At 42.2% G+C, this 27,222-nt stretch overlaps 1 long non-coding RNA gene across 3 annotated transcripts; it reads right to left on the reverse strand.

The window, feature by feature from the left end:
• Positions 1 to 244: 244 nt before the first annotated feature.
• Positions 245 to 27,222, reverse strand: LOC141085797 (uncharacterized). 3 transcript variants are annotated; one of them, XR_012231411.1, is made up of 4 exons: positions 26,765 to 27,218; positions 8,054 to 8,174; positions 6,485 to 6,582; positions 245 to 275 (listed from the first exon to the last, which is right to left on the reverse strand). It is a non-coding gene; the product is annotated as an uncharacterized lncRNA (long non-coding RNA). The 3 variants fall into 3 exon arrangements; XR_012231410.1 differs by having other exon boundaries at positions 264 to 275; positions 8,011 to 8,174; positions 26,765 to 27,222; XR_012231412.1 differs by lacking the exon at positions 6,485 to 6,582 and having other exon boundaries at positions 248 to 275; positions 26,765 to 27,207.

A 27,222-nucleotide genomic window follows, 5' to 3' on the forward strand; every position in this document is an offset into this window, starting at 1 on the left:
CCTCCTCTGACTCCCCATTTAGGTCGTCTTTCTTACAGCAGTAATACTGTATGGAAAATAGAATTTTTTTAAAATATGTTTTTTATATTTAATATATTAATACTTATCAATGATACAAGACATTAATATTTGATCATCTCGTCCTTGGGTTATTCTCTCACCTGAAGTCTGCAGTAGCACAGTACGCCAATGATGCATAGAAGTATCACAGTTGCTAGGATTCCTCCTGTGATCACAACAGTTCCAGCTGTCATCCGAACAATCCCCCATCAAACCTAAAAAAAAAAAATGAAAAATAAATATTTAACGATATACCTAACCTACGTTATCTACGGTATTCTAGGAGATGGTGGAAGACAAAGGAGAAGCAGCACGTCTCTGCCAAATTAGTGCTGCGACGTTAACGTTAAATCACCCGCAAAAAAAAAAAAGGATGATTTCATGTAATGGACAAATTTGCAGCTTCACTGCAGGAGGTGGGAATGTAATTTACATGGCTGCTCTTTGATACGGTAATTTACACGCTCAGCATTCAGAGCGGGAGCGTTTTCGCAGCAGGGATCTACAGAGACAGAGCCCCAACTACTTCTGTATGAGTGGTATGTGGAGAGGGCAAGGCTTTGGTGCTCAGTGGGTGAAAAACTACAGAATGCATCAAGAAAAGAGCGAGGCTGTTAATATTATCAGAACAGAATAATTAACTTAATATAATTTAATCTTTGTTTTTCAGAATTTTTTTTAGGAATATCTTTATTTTTCTACTTATGCTTTTTCGATCCAAATAGCGTTAACTATGTACCCTATGTAACGTACATGTACTATTGATGTTTCCTTATTTATTTCCTGTAGGATATAGGCTCATTTTTTTTTTCTTGGGTTTTGTCTGTGAAGTTACACCTTGTGGTAGAAAGGTCAGGTCCATCCTGATGGGTACACCTTGCTGTGGAAAAGTTAGGACTATCCCGATGGATACATCTTATTGTGTAAAATTTAGGACCATCCCGATGGGTACACCTTGTGGTAGAAAGGTTAGGACCATCCTGATATGTACACCTTGTTGTGGAAAATTTAGGACCATACCGATGGATACATCTTATTGTGGAAAATTTAGGACCATCCCGATGGGCACATCTTATTGTGTAAAATTTAGGACCATCCCGATGGGTACATCTTGTGGTGGAAAGGTTAGGACCGTATCCATGGGTACACCTTGTGGTGGAAAGGTTAGGATTAGTGATGAGCGAATATACTCGTTACTCGAGATCTCCCGAGCATGCTCGTGTGATCTCCGAGTATTTGGATTGTGCTCAGAGATTTAGTTTCTGTCGCTGTAGCTGAATGATTTGCGGCTGCTAGACAGCCTGTATACATGTGGGAATTGCCTGTTTGTTAGAAATTCCCCACATGTATTCAGGCTGTCTAGCAGCCGCAAATCATGCAGCTACGTAGACAAACTAAATCTCCGAGCACATCCATATACTCGGTGATCACCCGAGCACGCTCGGGAAATCTTGAGTAACGAATATACTTGCTCATCACTAGTTAGGACCATCCCGATGGTACACTTTGTGGTGGACAGGTTAGGACCATCCCGATGGGTACATCTTGTCTTGGTAGGATGGCTTTTATGGTTTGTTGATCAAAATAACGTAAACTAAGTACTATATGCTATTTAAATGTAGTAATACTATTTACTCATTTATTTACTGTATAATATATGCTCATTTGTTTTTATGAGTTCCCCAATTTACAGTATATTTTCGCCCCTGGAGGTGCCAGGCAGTAGCTAATTGTCGTCATGTTTCTTATCGCAATTTTATCTTTCTATAAAGACAAAACATGGTATGTATAGCATCATCTATCATATAATATTTAGTTGGAGGGGTTAGAATGGCCCTATGGTGATGTGAGTGAATGCCTTCTGTTCATCCCTTCGCTACGATGATGAAAATGAATTGGACAACGTTCCACTGCCAGACTGCTATGATCACAATGAGTCTCTCCTGATGAACCCACAGAGGGGGAAACACGTTGAGAGTGAGCGGACTCCATCTGTGCTAATACTACGCAGCAACTGATGGTCACAGATAAGTACAAAGTTTGGTTGTTTTGATTTATGGGTTCACATTTATGCATAGATGGGCATCTGTATATCTGCCTAAGGTATCAATAGTGGTATTTAGCCACTGACTGTTTGTAGATATTCATTAGTATGTGAACCTGTTACCTTATGTGATCCATCTTTTGTGTCTACGGATTTGTTCTAAGGGTATACTGGTGTAGTCTAGAGTCCAGGATCGAGGCTTTAGTTCATCTTTATGTGTGGATGTCAGCAGATATGTTGGTATCACTACCCTTATAAGCAAAAATGGCATCACTGTGGCAACATGATGGATCAGTAGACATATTTGCTGTGACTAATCATACATTGCATATTTTAGTGGATTTTTCTTTTTCGGTAGGGAGTTTTAGGTTGTATCATACAATTTATCTAATACTTATCTAATATGAGTGGTGTGAAGCAACTAAGGCGTCATGGACCCTTTATTCTTTCTAAACACCTATATCTGATTGTATAAAACATTCTATTTCATCCATGAAGATCTCCTAAACAAGTGGATACAGGCCACCTGGCTCTCTTTTTCTGATCTTACGTCTTATAGGGAGATATAGGAGAATAGGGGCAGCCGACACACGAGCGGGGGCGCCATTCTCGTATTTCTTAGGGTGTCAACCTCCGCACCTAGGTAGGTGTTCAGTTAGGCCAAGTTATCTATAGGGCCAGATCACTCTTTTCCACACACCGGCTGAGTGTAAGGCTGTGTTCACACGTCGCGGTTTTTTCGCAGCGGTTTTTAACGCGCGTTTGCGCCGTGAAAACAAAAAAACAGCATCCATGCAATGCTGTGCTAATGCTGCGGATTTTCCCGCGACGGAATCGCATCACGGAAAAATACGCAGCATGCTCATTAATTTTGCGGAATCGTCACCGGAAGGTGAATATAACCCGATTTTTTTTTATTATTATTATTTTTAACATTAGATCTTTTTACTACTGATGCTGCATAGGCGGCCTCAATAGTAAAAAGTTGGTCACTCATCAAACAATATGATTGACGAGTGTGACCATCCTGTCAGTTTTCCAAGCGATGCTACAGATCGCTTGGAAAACGCTAGCATTCTGCAAGCTAATTACGCTTGCAAATTGCTAGTTTTTCCGCGGGAAAATCGCGTGAATTTAAAATGCGGTTTTCCAGCGGAATGGAATTCCGGAATTCCCGCAGAAGTTACCTCGGGAATTCCGCAACGTGTGCACTTAGCCTAATTCTAATTAGTGTGCAGCACTATATATCAATTTTGTATATATATTGTTTTTGTCCCTTCCCTTTTTCTTTTTTGAGGCTCTTATGGGCTGTTTTTTCAGGAATTTTTCCTGCTGTAGTTTGTTATATCTGGCCAGATAAATTTAACTAGTTTTTTGACTGGGTAGATCAGTTTCATCTGCAATTTATCATCCATTCTTCTTAAGTAATGTTAGAATCCCAGTTAGCCCATGGATTAGGGGATATTTGTATCAAAGAATCAGTATTAAGATTTTTTTAAAGGTACTTAATAAAAGGTACATTTTAATAGGGTTTTTTTTTTCAGTAAGTCCATGAAAATATTTGTTCCATAAATATCGGATCAATGCAAACCCCAATATTCATAACTGGACATAGGAGACAGAGTGTCTAACTGCAATTGTCAAGTTTTTCTTTGAAGAGAGGAAGCTTCTTCCTTGGAACAAAGGAAGCCCCTGCAATTATCTGCCTATGTTTAAACAGATCGCAGACTTCCTAGCAAATCTCCCTGCTGTAATTATCTAATCACCGCAGGAGGCCCCAACTTCAATGGATTTTGAAGTGCTAGTTCTCTCTCTACTTCCCCTGTTTTAATTAGTCCCTCTGTTCCTGGGTCTAATTAATCCCATTTGTTCAATGTGAAGGTCTTCTTCAATGGAAGTTGAAATGTCAGCTCTTCTTTATTCTAAAGATGCCTATATGGATTTTATTTTTTCTATATGACATTAATGGAGCACTCAGCGTATTGACTGTCAAAGGTGCACATGGGGCATTATCACTTTCTAGGGGCAAAATGTGGACACTGTTTTTAGGGCACTTGCACAGCACATTGATATTTCCTAGGGGACAGCTTTACCTTCTAGAGGGCACAAAGGAGGCATTATTAACATGTAAGGGGCACAATGTTGGGCATTATTATGTGTGGCAGTAAGAGGAGCATGGTTTTTGTACCACATAGCAGGTGCAGTAATAGGGACACATACGGCAGCAGCGGCTCAGTATTGGGGTGTCAACAGGATAAGGAGTTTGTGCAGGTTGGGAATAGTTGGGGACAGAGCTTGAAATATGAGAAGTCAGATGTGTCTTTGTTGTATTCTCTGCAGGCGAGTCTTGGCTGGAGAAGTTGGCATGTCGGTCTGGGCCAGATGGAAAAGACGGGAAAAGTGAACGACTCCATTAGAAAGAACGTTCTCTGCAAGTCATTATCTGTAACTGTGCTGTGATCTCTTATATGTTCTGTAGGACTGATATCTACCACAATATTGTCACTATATGTCGGTAATATCAGTGCTGGTCTTCGAGTAGAGATTTATTTTTGGTAACAGCGCAGTCATCTACTGAGGTTCCCCTGTACCCACAATTAGGGTGCGACACCACAGTTTAAATCAGGGTTACCTGGTTAGGGGCCCACTCATGATTTGCCCCCCCCAAGCTGAACCCCCGAGCTATGCCTCTGCCATGCAGTGTACCTAATGTGCAAAGGTAAACATATATGTACTAAATGTTTAAAGGGAACCTGTTACCTCATTTTTCCGCTATGAGATACTGCCACTGCCTTTCAGGGCTTATCTACAGCATTCTATAATGCTGTAGATAAGCCCCCGGTCCGATCTGCAAGATAAGAAAAATAAGTTTTATTATACTCACCCGGGGGGCGGTCCTGTGCGGTCCGGTCCAATGGGTGTTGCAGGTCCGGGTCCGGCGCCTCCCATCTTCTTGCAACGCCGCCCTCCTGCTTGCTTCATGGTCCCCAGCATCACGCTCTTGCACAGGCGTACTTCTCTGCCCTGTTGAGGGCAGAGCAAAGTACTGCAGTGCGCAGGCGCCGGGAAAGGTCAGACAGACAGCGCCTTCGCTCTGCAGGAATTTGCTCTGCCCTCAACAGGGCAGATAAGTATGTCTGCGCACAGGGCCGGCCCGAGAGATTACGGCGCCCTAGGCGTAACTATTTTGTTGTGCCCCAACTATTCTTGGCAGTAGATGAAAACTTGGGATATAAATTTAGGAGCAAAATAAACCACAACAACAATGATTCATTAACTCTCTCCTAACTCTTTAATCTTCTGAGAAGTTGTATAGGACAAATATATACAAAGTAATCAATAACACAAAACAAAAACGACCATAGGGAATTAACATTTTTGTTTCCTTGCCTTTTTTTTTTTTAAAAGGATGACACTAAGTCACCGAGATTAATTTGTTTAGCAACTTCAGATTCTATCGAAATTGTTGCCAACCCAACCAACCTCTCTTGCGTCATATTTGCCCTTAAATATGTACACTTTTCTTTCCATCCCTAAAACTTTTTGCATTTTGAAAATATTTTTTATAATTTTTTCTATTTTTTCTCTGGCGCCCCCTTTGGGTCAGCGCCCTAGGCGGCCGCCTAGTTCGCCTATACGTTCGGGCCGGCCCTGTCTGCGCAGGAGCGTGATGCCAGGGAGCGATGACGTAACAAGAGGGCGGCGATCCTAAGAAGATGGGAGGCGCCGGACCCGGGACACCCATCGCATGGGACCGCCCCCTCTGGTGAGTATAATAAAACTTACTTTTTTATCTTGCAGGTTGGACCGGGGGCTTATCTACAGCATTATAGAATGCTGTAGATAAGCCCTGAAAAGCAGTGGCCGCATCTTATAGCGGCCAAAACAGCTGACAGGTTCACTTTAAATCTTTTTATACTTTGTTGTGTTCCTTATGAGACTTACAGTAATACACATTTGGGATGCATTAAATAGATTGGTATAAGAAATAAAAGTATTTTAAAATCCCAAAAACTAATATTTAAATCTGGCCATATAATGTCTGGAATTTCTCGGGAATAAGTGGATTGTTGCTTAATCAAGAGTATGAGCACTAGAACAGACAGGAGTTTCTTCTTATCTACATCACTAATAAAGGAAAGTTAAAACACATCCTGAACAGTATTTCTCTACTATGGTCTAGGATTATAATAATCTGTAATTCCTATTAAATGTCCATTAAGAAGGATTACTAAGTCACAATATACCGTATTAGATGAGATTAAAACATTATGGATGAGTCATATGTATAAGCACATTTTGGCCGATCAGAATTTATGATTCATCTGAAGATTGGTACATTGTAATTGTGCCATCTGGTAAATTTAGACTATTATTTACCTATCTTCATCTGTCTGTCTGTCTATCCAATCAATTCATATTTATATAGTTTTTCAAAGAACTCAGGTTTCAGGTATGCTTAAACCACATGCAGTTACCTGTAACATACAAGAGGATGTATAATAAATTTAGCTTTTATGAGTTTGTCACCATTATTTTATACAATACTCAAGTGTATCTAATAAGTAGACCTGTGGATAGCTGAGTGCAAGAAGAGCTGAGGACAACGAAGTGCATGAAGAGCTGAGGAGAACTGAGTGTATGAAGAGCTGAGGACAACTGAGTGCATGAAGAGCTATGTAGAACTGAGTGCATGAGGAGCTGAGGACAACGAAGTGCATGAAGAACTGAGGACAACAAAATGCATGAAGAGCTGAGGACAACTGAGTGCATGAAGAGCTGAGGAGAACTGAGTGCATGAAGAGCTGAGGAGAACTGAGTGCATGAGGAGCTGAGGACAACGAAGTGCATGAAGAGCCGAGGAGAACTGAGTGTATGAAGAACTGAGGACAACAAAGTGCATGAAGAGCTGAGGAGAACTGGGTGCATGAAGAGTTGAGCACAACTGAGTGCATGAAAAGCTGAAGACAACAAAGTGCATGAAGAGCTGAGGACAACTGAGTGCATGAAGAGCTGAGGACCACAAAGTGCATGGAGAACTGAGGAGAACTGAGTGTATGAAGAGCTGAAGAGAACTGAATGTATGAATAGCTGAAGAGAACAGTGCATGAAGAGCTGAGAACTGAGTGCATGAAGAGCTGAGGAGAACTGAGTGCCTGAAGAGCTGAAGACAACAAAGTGCATAAAGAGCTGAGGACAACAGTGCATGAAGAGGTGAAGACAACAAAGTACATGAAGAGCTGAGGAGAACTGAATGCATGAAGAGCTGAGGACAACTGAGTGCATGAAGAGCAGAGAACAGAGTGCATGAAGTTCCTAAGGACAACAAAGTTCATGAAGTTCTGGGGACAACAAAGTTCATGAAGAGCTGAGGAGAACTGAGTGCATGAAGAACTGAAAGCATCTGAGTGAATAAAGACTTCAGAGCAACTGATTGCATGCAGACCTGAGGACAGCTGAGGATGTCAAGAGCTGAGGACAACTGAGTGCATGAAGACAGGAGGACATCTGTGTTTTTAACATTTCCAGGATTTTCTCACTGTAATGTACATGTGGTGTTGTGCATTTCATTAACTGCTTATATTGCAATTTTGTGAAATGCATAATTTGTTAGCATCTACGAAAGATGTCCCTGACAGCACTGCTGCCAAGGACAACTGCAGTCTTCCCACTTGTCCCTCTCCATGCAGTCTCACCCTCTTCCAGTTAATGTGAACTGACAAATGTTAACAAATGTCATTATGTCCCATAATCCAAGATGTTGTTTTTCTCCATGGCTTCACAGACTTGACCACACTGTGTGGTTTGCATTCTCACTACTGGATTGTCTAAGGAAGAGCAGAACGTGCTGTCCCTGTTAGGGTTAAATATGTTAGTGTCATAAAAACTGGATAATTACACTGTACCGTAATAAAGATACATGATAGTTGCTGCAGAAATGAGTCATACCACAGATACTGCAGGTCAAGGTACAGCAGATGGGTTGGGTCTCCGATGTAGCGGACGTAGAGCAGTTCGATTTTCTTGGGTTATGTAAAACATCCGCTGAATTCAGATCTCCAGGTGTGTTCTGTGAATCAGTATAAAAGCTTTGTGTTACAACATGTGACAAATACATCTCAGCTATGAGTCCCATCAGTTTTGGTGCCAATGGATCCCCAATACATCTATAGCACACATTAGGGGCCAATTTTCTTACATTTTTGCAATCTAGGAGGAAACCAGGGTCCCTGAGTGAGACCCTCACAGACACAGTGAGAACATACAAACTCCACGCTGATCTTGTCCTTAGGGCTCATACCCATTTGCGATTAAAAAAACGGTCCGATTTCTGGACTGTAAAAAAGGGTGGAGTGCTATGCGAGTGTCATGAGATTTCTATGCGATTTTTAATCTTTCCATCCGTTTTACATCCGTTTGCAATCCGTTTTTTTTTCGCAGCAACTATTATTCTACAGTCATTTACAGGACCATTTACAGTGTTCTATGCCACAGAATGGTGATGTATCCGTTTAAAACGGATGGAAAACGGATGGTCTGTTTTTGGTCCGTTTTTTTAATTGCACCCATTGACTTGCATTGGTGCAAATCGCAGCATGCTGCGATTTTTTTTCTCAGTCCGATTTTGGATGGGGGGGGAAAAAAAAAAAAAAAAAAAAAAAAAAAAAAAATCGCAAGTGAGAAGTCACCCATTGACTAACATTGGTCAGAGTGCAATCCGATTTTAAATCGGATTGTAAACGTCTGATTTTATTGCCAGTGAGTATGAGCCCTTAGATGCAAAACAGGGTGCTACGATCAAACAGCGAACCACGCAGCTGCCCCACAACTTTCATTACTTGTGTCGTACCTTTTTGTATACTTTATTTCGCTATAATTTAATATGTGACTTATTGTAATGTCTCCTTGTTTCGCGGTACAGTCTGCCCAGAGCTCTGCAGTGCGGATGAGTCGTAAGAACAATGCCCCATTGTTCACCTGTATAAGATAGAAGTAAACTAAAATATGCGTACACCTGGCATACAATAATGGATCAGATGCAAATGTGTTTATGTGCAAGTGCCATTTATGTAAAATAGGAGGTAACAATAATATCAGTGTAGATATCAGAATTTTTTCATATGAGTTATCACTGTCTCATGTATTCTATCACTAAACAGGCAGAAAACTGGAGTATAAAATCTGGGCTAAAAGAAAGTCTATATGACCTTGTGCCTGACACTATGTCGATATCACACCTTACCAGAAATGAAAGATACATTGCAGCTCCGATGCATGAAGAGTATCTTACTGTGACTTTCCCCTTCTATAAAGAGTTAAATCTGCATTTAGCACTCTCTCTTCCCTTTAGGGCTCGCTCACACCATTGTATTTTCCGTGTGATCCGATAAAACACTGGACAGCCATCAGACCAATGTTATTCTATGGGGCCGCGCACACGTCCATGTCTTTGCATGGACCGAGCATATCTGAGTTTGATCCAATATTTGGATTGCAAGTCAATGAGTGCATGGAAACCATCAGGCTGCACTCGGATGACATCTGAGTGCAGTCCAATTTCTGCGGCCTCAAAGAATGAATAAGAGGGAGAATTTTTTTCCTCCTTTCTCCTCATCTGAGTGACGCTGACACTCTGATCAAAGTTTTATCAGAATGTCATTTACATTATCAACTCGACTTTTTGAGACGAGAGAATACACGGTCTTGTGCACCTGCGCGTATGGTCCTATGAGGGGACTATAGATGTGCGGCTGAAGGATAATGTAAATTGTTGTCTGGTGAAGTGACGTTATCACAGTGTGGACTAAAGGGGATAAGTTATTGATTGGTGCGAGTCCGACTGTTGGGACCATGCGGGGGCACTTTTTCCATTATTAAAAAGGAGTGGCAGTGCGCACCCTCCACTGCTTCAATGTTCATGGGGCTGTTGGAAAAAAATTGAGTGCACCTTGGGATCAGTGATAACTTCCTTTCACGCCCCCTCTGGAAAACAAATGGATCGGATGTTGGAATTGCAATGTCCAGATCCTTCTCTCCCCCAATATCATCTATATGGGAATTAAGAGCCCCCATACACATGAAATGGTTGCCCAGTTCTGTCAAAATTGGCTGGTTCAGCTAACATCTAATCTGTATGGGGGTCATAAGTTTCTCAGGTCTAATGCATCGCCAGAATTCTTAAATTCCACCCTTTCCAAAAACATTAAAAAAAAACATTGTTTTCTCATCTTTGCTGTAAGACAAATGTAAGAACAATGCTTGTATATTCTCTAATCCTATCCATCGTAAGCTGCATCCCCTCAATGACCTTCCGGCTAACACCGATCCTTCCCCAGCGCACGCCTGGTTAATGCACTTCTCCTCCAATGCCTCACTTGCTGCCAGCCCCTTTTCTTCTGCAGTGCAGCTCTCTTCTCCATAGAAGCAGATCTGGGAGCATTTCTATATAAACTGCAGCCAAAGATCACTGCAAGCCATGTTTTTATATTCAAGCGATCTGTTATAATTATGTATTAAATAAATGTTTTTCGGAAGGAGAAAACCTCTTCCAGCTCTCCCCTCCATGTGCCACTTGTCAGGCATCCAACAAACATCATAAATCGCCTTTCCACCGTACTGTATACAGTATGATTACTGAGATCCAACCAGTGGAATTCCCAGCGATCACAAGAACCTCGTGATGGAGTGGAAGTCCAGAGAAGTCCACCTATCATGTCATTTTTTTAATAGGTTTATGGAAGCAGTAGCTCACGTATGACCACCACTTCCATGGACAGACCAGTGGTCATCCATGTACACTATTGCTCCGATATTTGTAAGGGACACAAGACCCTCATTCTCATGGACGGTGGAGTCCAAGGGGTCAGACTTCCAGTGGTAGATGATGACTGTTTGAGGATAATGCCGTTAGAGGGGTTGACCGGTCCAAATCGATGTCTACCATCACTGTGTGACTGCAGACTCATGACTCCCCAACACGTGCACATTGTGCGCTGTGTGGATCCGTCAGTTTCTGAGCCGCTACCGGAGGTTATGCATGAATTATACATACCCTGGCCAGTGAGAGTGGACTTGCATCCATACACTTGTGTACAAGTTAGGCCGTGCCCAATGGCCGGGAGTATGTATAACTCATACATACCCACCATTCTCAGCTCAGCAACTGGTGAATCCCCAGTGCGTGTGCTGGGGGGGATTCATAAGTGTGCAGTCCACAGAGTGACTGAAGACTTATCGATTTGGGCCGGACCACCCCTTTAAGGAATAGGACAAGCTATTTTTCCCCAGGTACCAATTTGTAAAGTCTCCCTACTTTTCATTGGATCTGCACAAGGAAAAAACTATCCTAGTGAGACTGAAGACACTCGCTTGTTCTCAAGATGATGTAAGGGTGGGGCAGGGATTTTTGTGCTCCTGCCCCTGAAAACAACAATTGAGTGGTGTGAATACTGTCAAGCATTTTACTGTGCCGTGAGAAATGTAAAATGTATAGAGTGTGATAAGCATTGAAGGTATTGGGGAAAGTGCAGGGGACGCACAGGTGGAAATATAGGTTAGGGTTTAGGACCCAGTGTAATAATAATTATTACCTTTATGCATTATTTGCAGTTTATTTTTTACTTTTTAGTTCAGGATATTTGTGTTTTTTGATTTCTGTTTTCTCTGGTTAATGGTCATGTGTTAATATGCACTTACATTGTGCATACACATTTACTTACTTTTCTCAGTTCAGATTCGTTTTTTATTCATTTCATTGTGCATTCAGTGCATATATGGGTGTGACCGCCCTCTTTCTGAGCTGGGAAAACCATCCTGTCTGACCTATGCTTTTACTAGTGGTTCAGCCGCTCGATCCTTGTTCACATTCTCATCACTTGGCAAGTGAAAAGGTTTTAAATACTAGAGTAGGACTGTCCCACAAGGGTTGCCGTGACGTGGCGGGATGACTTGTACATTATTTTGATCAAAATTATGTTTACTAAATACCCTTATTATTATTATTACCTTTAAGCATTATTTGCAGTTTATTTTTTACTTTTTAGTTCAGGATATTTGTGTTTTTTGCTTTCTGTTTTCTCGGTTAGAAGATAGTGACTGTAGTTAAGGTGAAAGGTTACGTTTCCCCAGGAACAAACTGCTGAGGCAAATAGAGTAAAGAGACAGTTAATGCTTAGCACTAGCCCACAATTTGAGGGGAGCAAGTGGGACAAAAAGGTAATGAATTCCTGTTTTTTGAGTGAGAATGACAGATTAGATTGACAGAAGAGAAAGCAGCAGTTCAAGGCCAGAGGGTTGAAAGGCACGAAGAGCAGGTGCTGTTTAGCAGCATTAAATTGTCAGTCACAAATTTCAGCTGTGATTTCTGGAAAGTCCGGGGCCTATGGCCCATTGGAGGCACTGATAAGTGTGCCTCATTACCTTCCTAGGAGAGGAAGCCAGAGTGGGAATCACATAAGGGAGTTGGGACGGGACTCATGGAAGCTGTGGAGCCGGAGAGTATCCAAGTGGCCAGAGATGCCAGTGAGGGAAGGGATAGCTCAGGGCCAACAAACAGTGGCTATAAAAATGTGCTGTGCTATGGACTATGAAAATGGAAAAGTTTTTGCCCAATACTTTTTACCTAAGAACTGGAGGCAGCAGAGGGCTGCGACCAAAATGTGAGTGTTACGCATCACACATATAGAACAAGAGAATCGGGACATTGTTTTAATGTAGGTTGCCAGGGTGTGGGACACAGCTGCCCCTCGCCCACGACTAACTCCCTGGCACCTTACAATACCTCTGTTTTTTTACATAATTTGTACTATTTATATTGAGAACTGCTTAGCTAGGCGTATCATCTAATTACTGATGCCTCCAAGAAATTAATTTCCTGGATTACAAGAAGTTGGTTTAAATTAAGTCAAAATATCCCTTCGTCAGCACATACATAATATAGCAAATTATAAAAACCCATGCAATCCACATGAAGTTTTATTTAAAGGGGACATCCAGGACTTTTATTATTTTTGTGTAAGGGGCTAAGAACAAGCATGTATGTGCCTGTTCTATATGGAGGCGATCTCTACCTGCTCAGTCGGCAACTCATCAGCTTCATTTCACCTTTTGTAAACAGAGCAGCTCTTAGGTGATGAGCGAGTGTGCTTGTTACTAGAGTTTTCTGAGCATGCTTGGGTGATCTCCTAGTAGTTTGTGCGTGCTTGTAGATGATGTTTGGGTCCCCGCAGCTGCTAGACAACTGGAACACATGCAAGGATTGCCTGTTTGTTAGCGAATCCCCACATATATTCAGGCTGTCTAGCAACTGCAAATCATGCAGCTGCGGATTCAGAAACATAACCTACGAGCATGCCCAAGATACTCGGAGGACATCCGAGCATGCTCGGAAAACTCTAGTAACGAGCACACTCGTTCATCACTACAGCTCTTCTTCTCCCGAGCTGCTCTGTTGATGGGTCATCATTGCAAACGTTATGTTGATTGACAACTGGCTCTCCGCACTTGGGAAGTGGGGAGCTGGCTGTCAATTAGTGTGATATTGACAGAGCAGAGCGGAAGAGAAAATGCTGCTCTGTCCACATGACGTCAACAGAAGCAGGAAAATCGCAAGAAGCATCCATGACCACTATGAGCTGGTAGAAATTGTTGCCGGGCAGAACAGGCAGGTAAGTAAAAACTACCTGCCTGCTGGTTCTTAACCCCATACGGAAGGACTGATCTCTGGGAAGCTGGACTAGCTCGGAGTTGACTCGTTTGCATATGTAGAGTGGATTATAAGTTCATTTTTAAAGCACAGAAACCTTAGTGCGGTGCAATTTTTTCAATGTTGTTGGAAAAAAAAATTGCCTGCGTGAACGGCTATGTTATTTTTCCTATTTAAATAATAATCTTTATTTTTTTTTATATAGCGCTAACATATTCTGCAGCGCTTTACAGTTTGCACACATTTTCATCACTGTCCCCGTTGGGGCTCACAATATATATTCCCTATCAGTATGTCTTTGGAGTGTGGGAGGAAACCCACGCAAACACAGGGAGAACATACAAACTCCTTGCAGATGTTGTCCTTGGTGGGATTCGAACCCAGGACCGTGCTGCCTGGTGGCTCAGTGAGAAAGCTTACTTAGAAAGTATTTTGAAGCAGTTTTTGATGTGGAATTAGCTCTAAAATTGGCATAAAAAGCTGTGTGAGCATATCTGTGAATGGTAGGAGAACCATTTGTCAAGTTTAGGTTCCAGTTCACAAATACAACTGTAACCTCTGGACCTCATATGGTTTCATCTCTGAAAATGCACACAGGGATGTCTGTACACAGGAGCATATTACTAAGCTAGCGTCATCTTCAGACTGTCAGCAGGGATATCATAGGGATAATGCATACAGTGATGTCAGAAAACAGAAATAACAACAACAATGATGTCACAGGACACTTTAAAGTTGTAGAAATAGAAGGTTATTTCACTCTGTGATCTCATAGCATGAAGATAATGTCATTGCTAATGGCTAAAGATCACAGTGATGTCACATCAAAAGGATAATATGTGGATAATGCACACAGCGGTATCACAGTAAAGAGGCAATAAACACATGTATTGCATATAACAGGTATCCTTCATGCAGTAATGGCACAGCACAGCAGTTACAGTCCAGGCACCACACACTGTTGTTCTGCAGTAGTTCAGCTTTTGACTCTGTTCACCTTCTAGGGCTGTGGTGCAAGTACAACCTTTGTCACCCTACGGATGTTGGCATAAATGGTTACCCATCTGTAGTTTGAGTGAATTTCTTCTTTTTTTTTAAAGGGAGTACATGTAGATAATGGGTATTTCTCACTGCTGGCGCTAAATCGTTGGGGCAGAAAATCAGGAACAGTCTCTTAGCTCCATTTGCTGTGGATACGAGGAGACCCTCTTTCACTCACTCGTCTTCTCATAATAGAAAGAGGATTGCATTTATCAGGCACCAACCAATGTAGATACAGGACACAACCGTTTTATATCAAGATAGAGTGGTTGACTCACTTGGTAGAAAAATTGGTAATAGTCTATATTGGAAGGAAAATTATTGCCCTAAGACAATTCTCCAGTGAAGTGTAAGACATAAAATGTTTCTAATTATTATGTCAGTATAAAAACGAAAAAACATTCTTCCTTCTGACCTTTATAACCTACACATAGAAGCAAAGATAAAAAAATGGTTTGATAAGGCCATTGTATATGCCTAGAGATCCCGGGCAAAGACACTTCAGAAAGACGCCAGCAGTCGTTTCCCTGAAGCGGCTTTGCCGGTGGTTTTGCTGTCGTTCTTGCAGTGGCTCTGCTGTTTTTTACTCAGTAGCTGATTCTTGGCGCAGTTGAAGGGAACCTGTCACGTGAAAAAATGCTATAATGGGGTTAATCTGCAGGTTAATAGTGTTCTGAACCTTCTCAGAGACTGCATTTAGACCCCCGCTGCCAGGAGGAAATCAGCTTTATTCTTCCCTTAGCGTTTGGCATACAGTCACGGGGGTAGCTCAGGAGCCGATTCAGTCACCGCTCTGTGTATAGAAAGCGGTGGTTGTAGCTGCGCCTCCAGCACTGACTGATGGCAGGATCAGCAAGAAAGCTGGCTGTCAGTAAGTGCTGGAGGTGCAGTTACCTCTCTCTATACACAGAGCAGTGACTGAACCTGCACTGTCACCACCCCCGTGGCTAAAACTTGAACGCCACTGGGGGGGGGGGGGAGAGTTAATTTCCTCACTGCACCGTGCAGGTTTAGAACACTATTAACTTGCAGATTAATCCCATATCTGCAGGTTAATGACTTTTTTTCAAGTGACAGGTGCCCTTTAAACGTAGTGACATAGCACATGTGCACAGCTATGTCTTTTTGCTACACATTATTTTATGGGGCTCTTTTTGCGGCACTTTTTCAGGTGGATTGCATGCGGAAGAGCTTGAAGAAGATGTCATCTATAAGTATCCTAAAGGAGCAAAAGTTTTTTTCGCCCCTGGTCACATAAGGGGTTGCTGATAAATTGCACCTCCCTGCACGATACGGCTCCCCTTGCTTAAAATTGAAAAAAGTCCTTTACATCGATAACGACATTTCTGCCTTGATACTAGTTAGCTTTTTGGTTCATTGTAATAACATTTTTGGCCCTTGTACTAGAGATGAGAGACTTTGCCTTTTTTCATGAAATCCGACTTTCTCAAAAGTCGAGTCGAACGAAATCGGCCGATTATCGTGAAAAGTCGAAGGCCGACTGAAACATGAAACCCAATGCAAGTCAATGGGGAAGCAAAGTCGGCAGGGAGTGGAGGACAGTAAACACACCTACATGCCGGACCGCTTTTTTAAAGTGTGGAAATCTCCCTCTCTCGATGCTGCACATGTCATCTTGTTGCCCACAGTGTACCTCCTTGCTCAGTGGCTGAAAAAATTCACGTGCAAGCATTCTGGGAAATCCAACTTTGGCGCTCGGGTCGGCGACCGCATGGCCGACCTCACGCTATGGTCGGGTTTCGCTTGGCGAAACCCGACTTTAGCAAAAGTCGGCGACTTTTGAATTTGACCGACCCGTTTCACTCAACTCTACCTTGTACATTTCGGTACAAGTTTTTCTGTGCCCGGCAGTGTAGCACGGTTCGGTAACTGGTCCGCAAAATTGAAAATCATCGTCAATTCTGAAGGACAAACTAAGCACTTCTGCATCGTCATTTAAGGATCTGCCACGTATCACTGCTCCAGTATGTACTGGTCTACAAATCCCAGCGCGGATGTAAAAGAAATCTAAGAGCTATGGTAGCGTAGTGTGGAAAATTAACCATGATGTTTTTGAAAGCTTGCAAAGAAAGTCTTAAATGTTTGTTCGGTCTCTGGTGAGCACCGAGCGGGGCAAGCCGAAGAGGAGGATTGAGAAAGCTGTCAGGCACATGATAGGAAGTGAAAGGTACAAATGCCAGCGCTCCTATAACATCCATCAAGGGCTCGTCTTGTGTCTGGGGACTAGTACCAGCGGTTTGTTGTAAAGGAGCGATAGCGGAAAGAGGTCAAGAGCATCCAATCAAAATACTCTCGTTATCCAACACACCAGGGTCATCAAAGTGGAATTCTCACTATGTAACTATTCCAGAACTTTAATTATGGCAACAACTTTAATAACGTATATCATTTCTGTACTGTATCTAGCTAATTATATGCGTGCATGAAAACTGACGTTAACCTCTCAATAACCGTTTGTCTGCTTTTCACGTGTGATAGTTTTCCTCTTATATGTATGGGTGTAACCAAGTGATTTTTTATGGGGTTTTTTGTATCAGATGATTTTTTTTTTTTTACTACCAGGTTTATCTGTATCGTCATGCAATGTTTAATGATTGTACGAGGCTCCGAGCATTAGGATGTCTACCAATATGCTTCAGTTACGCAAATCTGGCCATGCACACCGATGTACAGTGAGTGCGGGAAAAGGCGTGGAAAAACCTTACATGATTCAGAAACACAATGATTTCCAGGGCCAGCAGCACTACTAGCTGTGTTGGGTATTGCAGCACAGCCCCATGTGCTTAAAGGGGTTTACGGTCTTTAGGCTACAAATCTGCAGTCACTCTAAGTGACTGCAGACTTGTGAATCCTCACATTGCACACACTGCGGCCTGTGAGGACTCGCAAGCACGTGACTACAAGTATGTGATTTGCATACATGGGGCCATGTGCCGACAAGGCGTGCGTGGTCTCACTCAATATAAGTATACTGGGCAAGGCCAGACACATTTAAGCAGAATGTGTCAAACCGCATATTTGTGGTCACATGACCACTTGCTTTCATCACCGCCACTGGAGAATTCTGACAGTGCACAGTGTGCGCGATGTGAGGATTCACAAGTCTCCAGTCACGTGGACTTGTATCCGAAAACTGGACAACCCCTTTAAAGGAGTTTGACCAGCAACACTGGAAACAGACTATGGACAAGAGTGGTGCTATTTCTGGAAGAAAGCAGTCATAGTTTTCTAATTTTATACAGGCCGTATCTTTTATTTCAGCTCAGCTCTTTATTTATGTTGATACAATAAATGGCTTCAGAACTTTCAGCTAATTTTCTGGTAATATTTAGTTATAGGAAAGAGGGATCTACATGACAACACTGAGAATTAGTGGTATCACCTCTGGGCAAGGCAAACATGGTTTCATCAATATAAAGTTTGTGCGCCTGTCCGCAGTGCACTCCATGTGTCATTTGGCCCTATATAACCCATCCAACTCACCCACCGATGCACGCTGCGATTTTTTTGCTCCAGAGGGTCCATTTTCCATGTGAAACTGTCATTAATTACCGTGGACTAGAGCAGGATACAAAAAAACCTATCGATATACAGGAGTATAAGCCAAAATTTATTTGAAAATATATAATTTCTTCAGGAAATGTTCAGAATATTAGGACTATTTAGTAATTCCTGTATTATCCCAGAATCAAGGATACTACTGTGCCAAAATCAATTATTGCAGAAATATCAAAACAGCACTCAGTGAACAGTAGAGCACAGTTATATGGTGAGCCCGAGGATGGTATAACAGCACAGACACAACCCTATAAAAGTAATGCATGCAAAAATACAATGGTGATGCTTAAAGGGAAACATAGAACCTGTATGGTAGCGAAGGAGCACCCTGACGCGCGTTTCGCTTTCTTTCTTACCTCTGTCATCATTTTTGGATATGTGTCCACACATGATTAAATCACTATTGTTGGGTGTATATGATAGAAGTAGAAATAAAAATCCACTATCCATTTTTTAATTTTTAGCCTACTCTGACCTAACCTAATTTTTAACCTATTCTTACTAATTTCATGTATAGAAACTCTCTACCATTGCATGTGGGAATAAATATATGATGTTAGCTTATATCTGACACTCTCTCTTTTTATATGTGTTTTTATCCTTATTGTATGTTTATATTTGTGCAATAAAGAAATTATATTTTTCAAAGAAATTTTGCTAACACTCCTGTATATCTATAGGTTCTATGTTCTTTCGGGAGAACTCTTAATTTTGGTCTTGTTTGGTACTGGGACAGCATACAGACTATGTTTTGACATAACAATTTCTATGGGTTGAAATTACAAAAAGAATATACTTTTTTTAGTTTTTCAGATGCATCATCACTTGTGACCATTTTCGGTGTTTGGAAAAGTAGCTCATCCTCGTACACTTGTATAGAATTGAGCTGTATAAGTCCCTTCACCCCCATTTTACTTTTATTTTTGTATTTTCCTCCCTTTTTTCCAAGAACCATAACTTTTTTATTTTTCCCTCCACATAGTCGTATGAGGGTTTTTTTGTTTTTTTTTGAGTTTGTGATTACTATTTTTCCTTCTGAGGAAAAATAAAGATGGAACTACGGCAGGTCTTTTTTCAACCTATGTGAGCCTTTACATTTATACCGCTATATGGTAAAACTGACCCGGCAGTACAATTCTCCAGGTCATTACAATTACACAGATACCAAATATATACAGTTTTTTTTTTTTTAATTTAAGTGGTGAAAATTTTGGGGGAAATTCGCAAATTAAATTTTTACTTTTGTCGCCATTTTCCATTCCAAGACCCACAGAGTCTCCATTTTTCAGCTCGAATAATATGTTTGAGTCCCCGCGGCTGCATATCTCACGGCTGTTCGACAACTGCTACACATGCAGGGATTGCCTGTTTGTTGCAATACAAGTAAATGTGAATCTCAAAAAACGAAGAAGACGACTGGATGTTATTTTTTTTTTGGAGCGTTTCGACTACAACAGAGTCTTAAAAACAGCCAGAAAATGACAGTAAAAAAAAAAAAAAAAACACATCATAAAAACTATGGGAAAAAAACTCCAAAAAACGATCGCTGCAAAGATAATTGCAAAAAACTCTCAAGAAACCATCCAAAAAAAAAAAAAGCCAGAGTTTCCTGAAGCGTCTTCTGCTTCAAAAACTTGTCAGGTTTAATTTAAAAGACGTTATGCAGACACATCCAAAAGACGCCAATAAAAAAAAAAAAGAGACAGAGACCTAAAAACTTTCCCAGAAGACTGTCAGAATGAGCTCACTCATGGATTCTCAGTTAACTCAATCTGCTGCAATAGACTAGCGAATCCTGCTTTGAGCAGGGGGTTGGACCAGATGGCCCAGGAGGTCCTTTCCAACTCTACGATTCTATGATTCTATGACTATAAAATAGAAAGTCTATTTAAAGGCAAACTGTGGAAAGCTTTTTAATGAAACCCAATTGCAGAAATAAGAAATATTTTTTTTACCCTCAAACACACGTTTAAAATTTAACAGTCGTTTTCACTTTTATTTCAATATTGAATCATGAAGATAAGTAACTTTGTAATATATTTCTGATTTTTCACTCTGAATTCATGGGTAAAAATGGCAAAATCTGCATTAAACCATTTTCCTTTGCTGAAGTTGAAGATGATAGTTGATGTTTTTAAGATTCTATGGAGAGAGAAGGAAAGAGCTGGAGGCAGACAGAAATTTTGCTGCAAGATCTTAGGGTCTGTGCACACACGTTGGGGATTGTGCTGCGGATCCGCAGAGGATTTGGTCCTGCAGATCCGCAGCAGAATTTCCTGCGGTGTACAGTACCGTTAAAGTCAGTCTAAAATTAAAAACGCTGTGCACATGCTGCGGGTTCATTTCCGCAGCATATCAATTCTTTGTGCGGATTCTGCAGTGTTTTTTTTTACACCTGCTCCATTATAGGAATCCGCAGGTGTCAAAACACAGGGGAAAATCGTAGGCTAACCCTCAGGTTATTTTACCTGCGGATTAAGCCAAATCCGTAAGGAAAAAGCCACAGCACAATCCGCACCGTGTGCACATACCCTTACAGTTCGCCGTAGAACAATATGAGCACCAACTGTCACTTCCTGTCTCTGTAATGAGACTGAAAACAGACTTTACCCATGAGTTGAGTATGAAAGATCAATTTAGGAGAAAGACGTGGATTTCCCTGATAAGATATATTATAAAGTTTCTTATTTTCAAGTTCACTATTGAGTTATATAAAAAAAATAAATATTAAAACCATGGTTACTCTTTAAGGGTCATATACACAATTCATCTTTTCCAGCAGGCTTATACGTGTACAAGCAGAGATGGCGGCACTTGTACATTCATTTAATCAGCGGAGAAGAGTGAACACTGGGAACTGATTAAACTGATGTAAGCCGCATTGGGCTGTGGACGGAGCGTGTGGGAGATGAGAGCAGATTCTGCTCTGTGATATGAGCGAGCATCTCCCTGTACATCATGTGTGACGCGGGCACGGACTACGGCTTTCAGCACTCGGATCTTCGCCCACAGGCTCCAGCTACGCAAATCTGGCCATGCACGCCGATGCTCAGGGAGACGAAGGAAGAAGCACGGAAACGTCTTGTGATGGGTGGGAATCAGCCCACGGGACTCGCAACACTTTTTTTTTTTGGCAAAATATTCAAAATTCCAACATTTTCCCAAACAGTGCAGCACATCCGTCCACGCGGCAGCGCCTGATACTGCAGCTCATCTAATATATAAAGCTCAAGTGTGTGTGTGTGTGTATGTCCGGGATTGGCATCCGCACCGTCGCAGCTACAGCCACAAAATTTGGCACAGTCACACGTCTGGACCCCGAGAGTGTCCTAAGCTATGTTGTGAGGCGAAATTTTAACCCCGCGCATTCCAATTCACCAAACAATTTTGCCCCTATCTACATAATGGGGAAAAAGTGTGTGCATATCAAGCCCCGCCCCTCATTATGATGTCATAATGGTGGACTATGGGATGGAGGATATGTATGATGGGTATATGGGCACTGGACTATGGGATGGCGGATAAGTATGATGGGTATATAGGGATGGAGGATGTATGATGAGTATATGGGCACTCGACTATGGGATGGCGAATATGTATGATGGGTATATGGGCACAGGACTATGGGATGGAGGATATGTATGATGGGTATATGGGCACGGGCCTATGGGATGGAGGATATGTATGATGGGTATATGGGCACGGGACTATGGGATGGAGGATATGTATGATGGGTATATGGGCACGGGACTATGGGATGGAGGATATGTATGATGGGTATATGGGTACGGGACTATGGGATGGAGGATGTGTGATGGGTATATGGGCACGGGCCTATGGGATGGAGGATGTGTGACGGGTATATGGGCACGGGCCTATGGGATGGAGGATGTGTGATGGGTATATGGGCACGGGCCTATGGGATGGAGGATATGTATGATGGGTATATGGGCACAGGACTATGGGATGGAGGATATGTATGATGGGTATATGGGCACGGGACTATGGGATGGAGGATATGTATGATGGGTATATGGGCACAGGACTATGGGATGGAGGATATGTGTGATGGGTATATGGGTACGGGACTATGGGATGGAGGATGTGTGATGGGTATATGGGCACGGGCCTATGGGATGGAGGATATGTATGATGGGTATATGGGTACGGGACTATGGGATGGAGGATATGTGTGATGGGTATATGGGTACGGGACTATGGGATGGAGGATATGTATGATGGGTATATGGGCACAGGACTATGGGATGGAGGATATGTATGATGGGTATATGGGCACGGGCCTATGGGATGGAGGATGTGTGATGGGTATATGGGCACGGGCCTATGGGATGGAGGATATGTATGATGGGTATATGGGCACAGGACTATGGGATGGAGGATATGTATGATGGGTATATGGGCACGGGACTATGGGATGGAGGATATGTATGATGGGTATATGGGCACAGGACTATGGGATGGAGGATATGTGTGATGGGTATATGGGTACGGGACTATGGGATGGAGGATGTGTGATGGGTATATGGGCACGGGCCTATGGGATGGAGGATATGTATGATGGGTATATGGGCACAGGACTATGGGATGGAGGATATGTGTGATGGGTATATGGGTATGGGACTATGGGATGGAGGATAATTATAATTTGCTATAACTAATCACAGTTAGTTACTATGCCTGGGCAGCGCCGGGCTCTTCAGCTAGTCTAATATATAAAGCTCAAGTGTGTATGTATGTATGTGTGTATGTCCGGGATTGGCATCCGCACCGTCGCAGCTACAGCCACACGTCTGGACCCCGAGAGTGTCCTAGGTTATGTTGTGAGGTGAAATTTTAACCCTTCGCGTTCTAATTCACCAAACAATTTTGCCCCTATCTACATAATGGGGAAAAAGTGTGTGTGTATCAAGACCCGCCCCTCATTATGATGTCATAATGGTTGACTATGGGATGGAGGATGTGTGATGGGTATATGGGCACTGGACAATGGGATGGAGGATATGTATGATGGGTATATGGGCACGGGACTATGGGATGGCGGCTATGTATGATGGGTATATGGGCACGGGACTATGGGATGGCGGCTATGTATGATGGGTATATGGGCATGGGACGGTGGATATGTATGATGGGTATATGGGCATGGGACTATGGAATGGAGGATGTGTGATCGGTATATGGGCACGGGCCTATGGGATGGAGGATGTGTGATGGGTATATGGGCATGGGACTATGGGATGGAGGATGGGTATATGGGCATGCGACTATGGGATGGTTGATATGTATGATGGGTATATGGGCACGGGTCTATGGGATGGAGGATGTGTGATGGGTATATGGGCATGGGACTATGGGATGGAGGATGGGTATATGGGCATGCGACTATGGGATGGTTGATATGTATGATGGGTATATGGGCACGGGTCTATGGGATGGAGGATGTGTGATGGGTATATGGGCATGGGACTATGGGATGGAGGATGTGTGATGGGTATATGGGCATGCGACTATGGGATGGTTGATATGTATGATGGGTATATGGGCACGGGTCTATGGGATGGAGGATGTGTGATGGGTATATGGGCACGGGTCTATGGGATGGAGGATAATTATAATTTGCTATAACTAACCACAGTTAGTTACTATGCGCCGGGCTCTTCAGCTAGTGTCCTTATAAGTATAAAAAAGGGATAAAAAACATAGAATAGATAAAAAATATATCTAAAAACTTCACTTGTGGATATAACATTCATATGAAATCATTTATTGATGAGCAAGTTATTTGCCTAAACATCTAATGTTTGGGAGATCTTTAGCCATTACTGATTGAATTATGATTCACCGACATTGGGATTATAAATTGGCATAATAAATTGCTCAAGTAACAGCTAAAATAATGCGATTCTTATAGGATATAGGCGCCATCAGGATATTTTTTTTTTGCTTAAATGTATGCATTTTGGTTTAAAAATAATTTTTGCCAATTGGTTCCATTCAAAATTTGACATCGTTTGGCTTCCTAGGCCGTTTGATTCCTTGCTCATTGCCAGCTGCAGAATGAGATAACTAAGAATCCATCAGTAAGCTCGTTTGTAACTCTTGTTTTCTGAGCTGCTTTTAGCTGATTTATGACCACATGAATGTTCAACTCTCCTTTGATGTGGTCTATAGTCATAAATAAACTGAAAGGAACTCTGTAAAAGGGCACATGCACAGAAACGATTATACCGGATGAGTGCTACCCGTGGCTCTATGGATAGCACTCGTACCTATGGTATTCTATGGGGATGTGCACATGTCTGATTTTTGAAGCCATGTCCGAATTTGATCTGAGAGTTGGATCAAAAGTCGTCATGGCAAGTCTATGGGTCCATGGAAAACAGACTGCACTTGGATGACATCCGAGTGCAGTCCGATTTTCACGGACTGTTAGGAGAAGGTGGAGAAACTTTTTTTTATTTCCACCTCTGAGAAAAAGTGATGCCACTCTGATCAAACCGTTTTTCTCTGATGGTTGTGTGCACAAACTCCAAGGCAGATAAAAGAGTTACAAACTCAGAAAGAGCTCACTGACAGATTAGTAAATCTCATTCAGAATCTGATGAGCAGAGAAACAAATGGTCTTTAAAATCAAACAGTGCACAATTTTTTAATAAAACCCATTTGAAAAAATATATAATTTTTAATCCCATTATACGTGAATTTAAAGAGTAACCGTCATTTTATGTATTTATTTTCATCAATCAATAGTGCATGTGAAAATAAGAAACTTTTATAATATATCTTATTAGAGAAACCTGCTTTTTTCTCCCCCTGGACTGATCATTTATTTCCAAAATTATGAATTCACACAAATACAGATTGTCCTCATTACTGGGATAAGAGATGACAATTGGTGCTTATAAAGTTCTATGGAGAACTGTAGCTGTCGTTTGAGGTGAGCTTGCAGCAGGAGTCTGTCGCTAGCTCCGCCCCTCTCCACTCAATAGAAGTTCACAAGCACTAACTGTCATCTCTTGCCTCAGCAATAGGAAAATCTGTCCTCATCGAATACAGATTTTATCCATGAATTAAAGATGAAAGACCAACCCAGGAGGTGAAAAAAGCAGATTTCTCTGATAAGATATATTACAAAGTTGCTTATTATATTGTGTACTGTTGATTTATGAAATAAGAATTAAAACAATGTTTACTCTTTAAGTAAAATAAATAAACAAATAATTATCCCTCATGGTGTCTGTATTTCTGCAATAGAAAAAAAGCTCAGAATGTGCATTTCTTTTCAGTTCATAAGAATTAGGCCGGAGTCACACTGGCGAGGAATACGGCCGAGTGAGAGGCGCAAAAAGCACGCATTAGACACGGACCAATGATTCTCTATGGGGCAGCTCCCAACAGCCGTATATTTCTCCTCCGTATCCTACGCTCCGTGCCACTCGCAGCATGCTGTGATTGTCAGCGTACTACGCCCGTAGTACGCCAATGCAAGTTTATGGGTGCGCAAAAAATACGGATTACACATGGACCACACGTGACTTGCGAGAAATACGCGCCCGGTGTCTTTTAGAAACCCTGTCATAGGGCTCCATTATATGTCCATTTTGCAAGCCTGCAAGAAAATCTCGCCATACGGATGCCATACGGATTACATACGGATGCTGACATGCGCAAAATACGCGACCTCACCTTGATTACGGATGACATACGGAGCACTGTTTAGGGGTCTGTCATCCGTATTACGCATGTAAAATACTGACTGTATTTTGCGCAGGTTAGTGTGACTCCAGCCTTAAAACTAAATCTGCATGAAAGAAACCAGAGGAGTGAGGAGGAATGTGAAAAACGAGGACAAACTCCACACTCCCAAGGCATCCGTGCCATTAATCCCTGACGCTCGGACCATGCTTCCTCCTCTCTCCTTTGCACACGCTTCCTTTGTATCGATCTTTGCTACAACAACTACACTCCAGAACTACTCATCCATCAAGTTTCATCCGGAAATCACAATAATGACTTTTCTTTTTTTTTTTTTTTGTCGCTTTACCATTTCACAAAATAAGTAGGTTAATTATTAATTTGTAGACCCCACAAGCTCCTAAGCTGCACACACATCCCGAAGCGTAGCTACAAGGCGAGGGTGGGCGACCATAACGCTGCAAATCCATGTCACGAGGATCTGGTGAACACGTAAGGCCAGATGTGAATGGTTGATGTCACTATCGGTGCTCAGTTATGATGGAAGCTGGGGGTGAAATAATGGTGGAAGAAATGAACTCACTCAGGCTCTCAGCATCCTCCTGAGATGTGGTCCTCACCTGCATCTATAGAATGTCTGCTGCTTCTCTTCCTGCAAGGGAGGTGAGAGCAACCTCCTGTATACAGCTGCTTCCACATCCACTGGAGACAGAAACATGGGAATGTGCAGTTTCCACCCCTCCCCCAACATTAGGATTTGTCCAATGAAGTGAAATAATATTAGAAACGCCGAGAGATCGTCCTCTTCCTCTGAGCAAGGCCTTCAATCATCCTATCGAAAGCGACCAACCTAATCATCGATACACAAACCCGGGGACGTACGCCAGCATTTCACGTGTACATAAAGCAGACCCCTATCTATCACATTGCTGTTTGCATCATTGGCCAGTCAGACATCGAGGCGGATTTTGTGCAGCGTAATCACTTCCACATAATGAATATTATGCCTACAAGCTCTATTATGACCCATGCGCAGACTATCCTCTGTGCCCGCTGTCCGCGGTGCTGAACCGTCTCG

This window comes from Dendrobates tinctorius, unplaced genomic scaffold (genome assembly GCF_039654945.1).
Source record: "Dendrobates tinctorius isolate UK_male_01 unplaced genomic scaffold, ASM3965494v1 ptg000029l, whole genome shotgun sequence".
In the NCBI taxonomy this organism is placed as follows: Eukaryota; Metazoa; Chordata; class Amphibia; order Anura; family Dendrobatidae; genus Dendrobates; species Dendrobates tinctorius.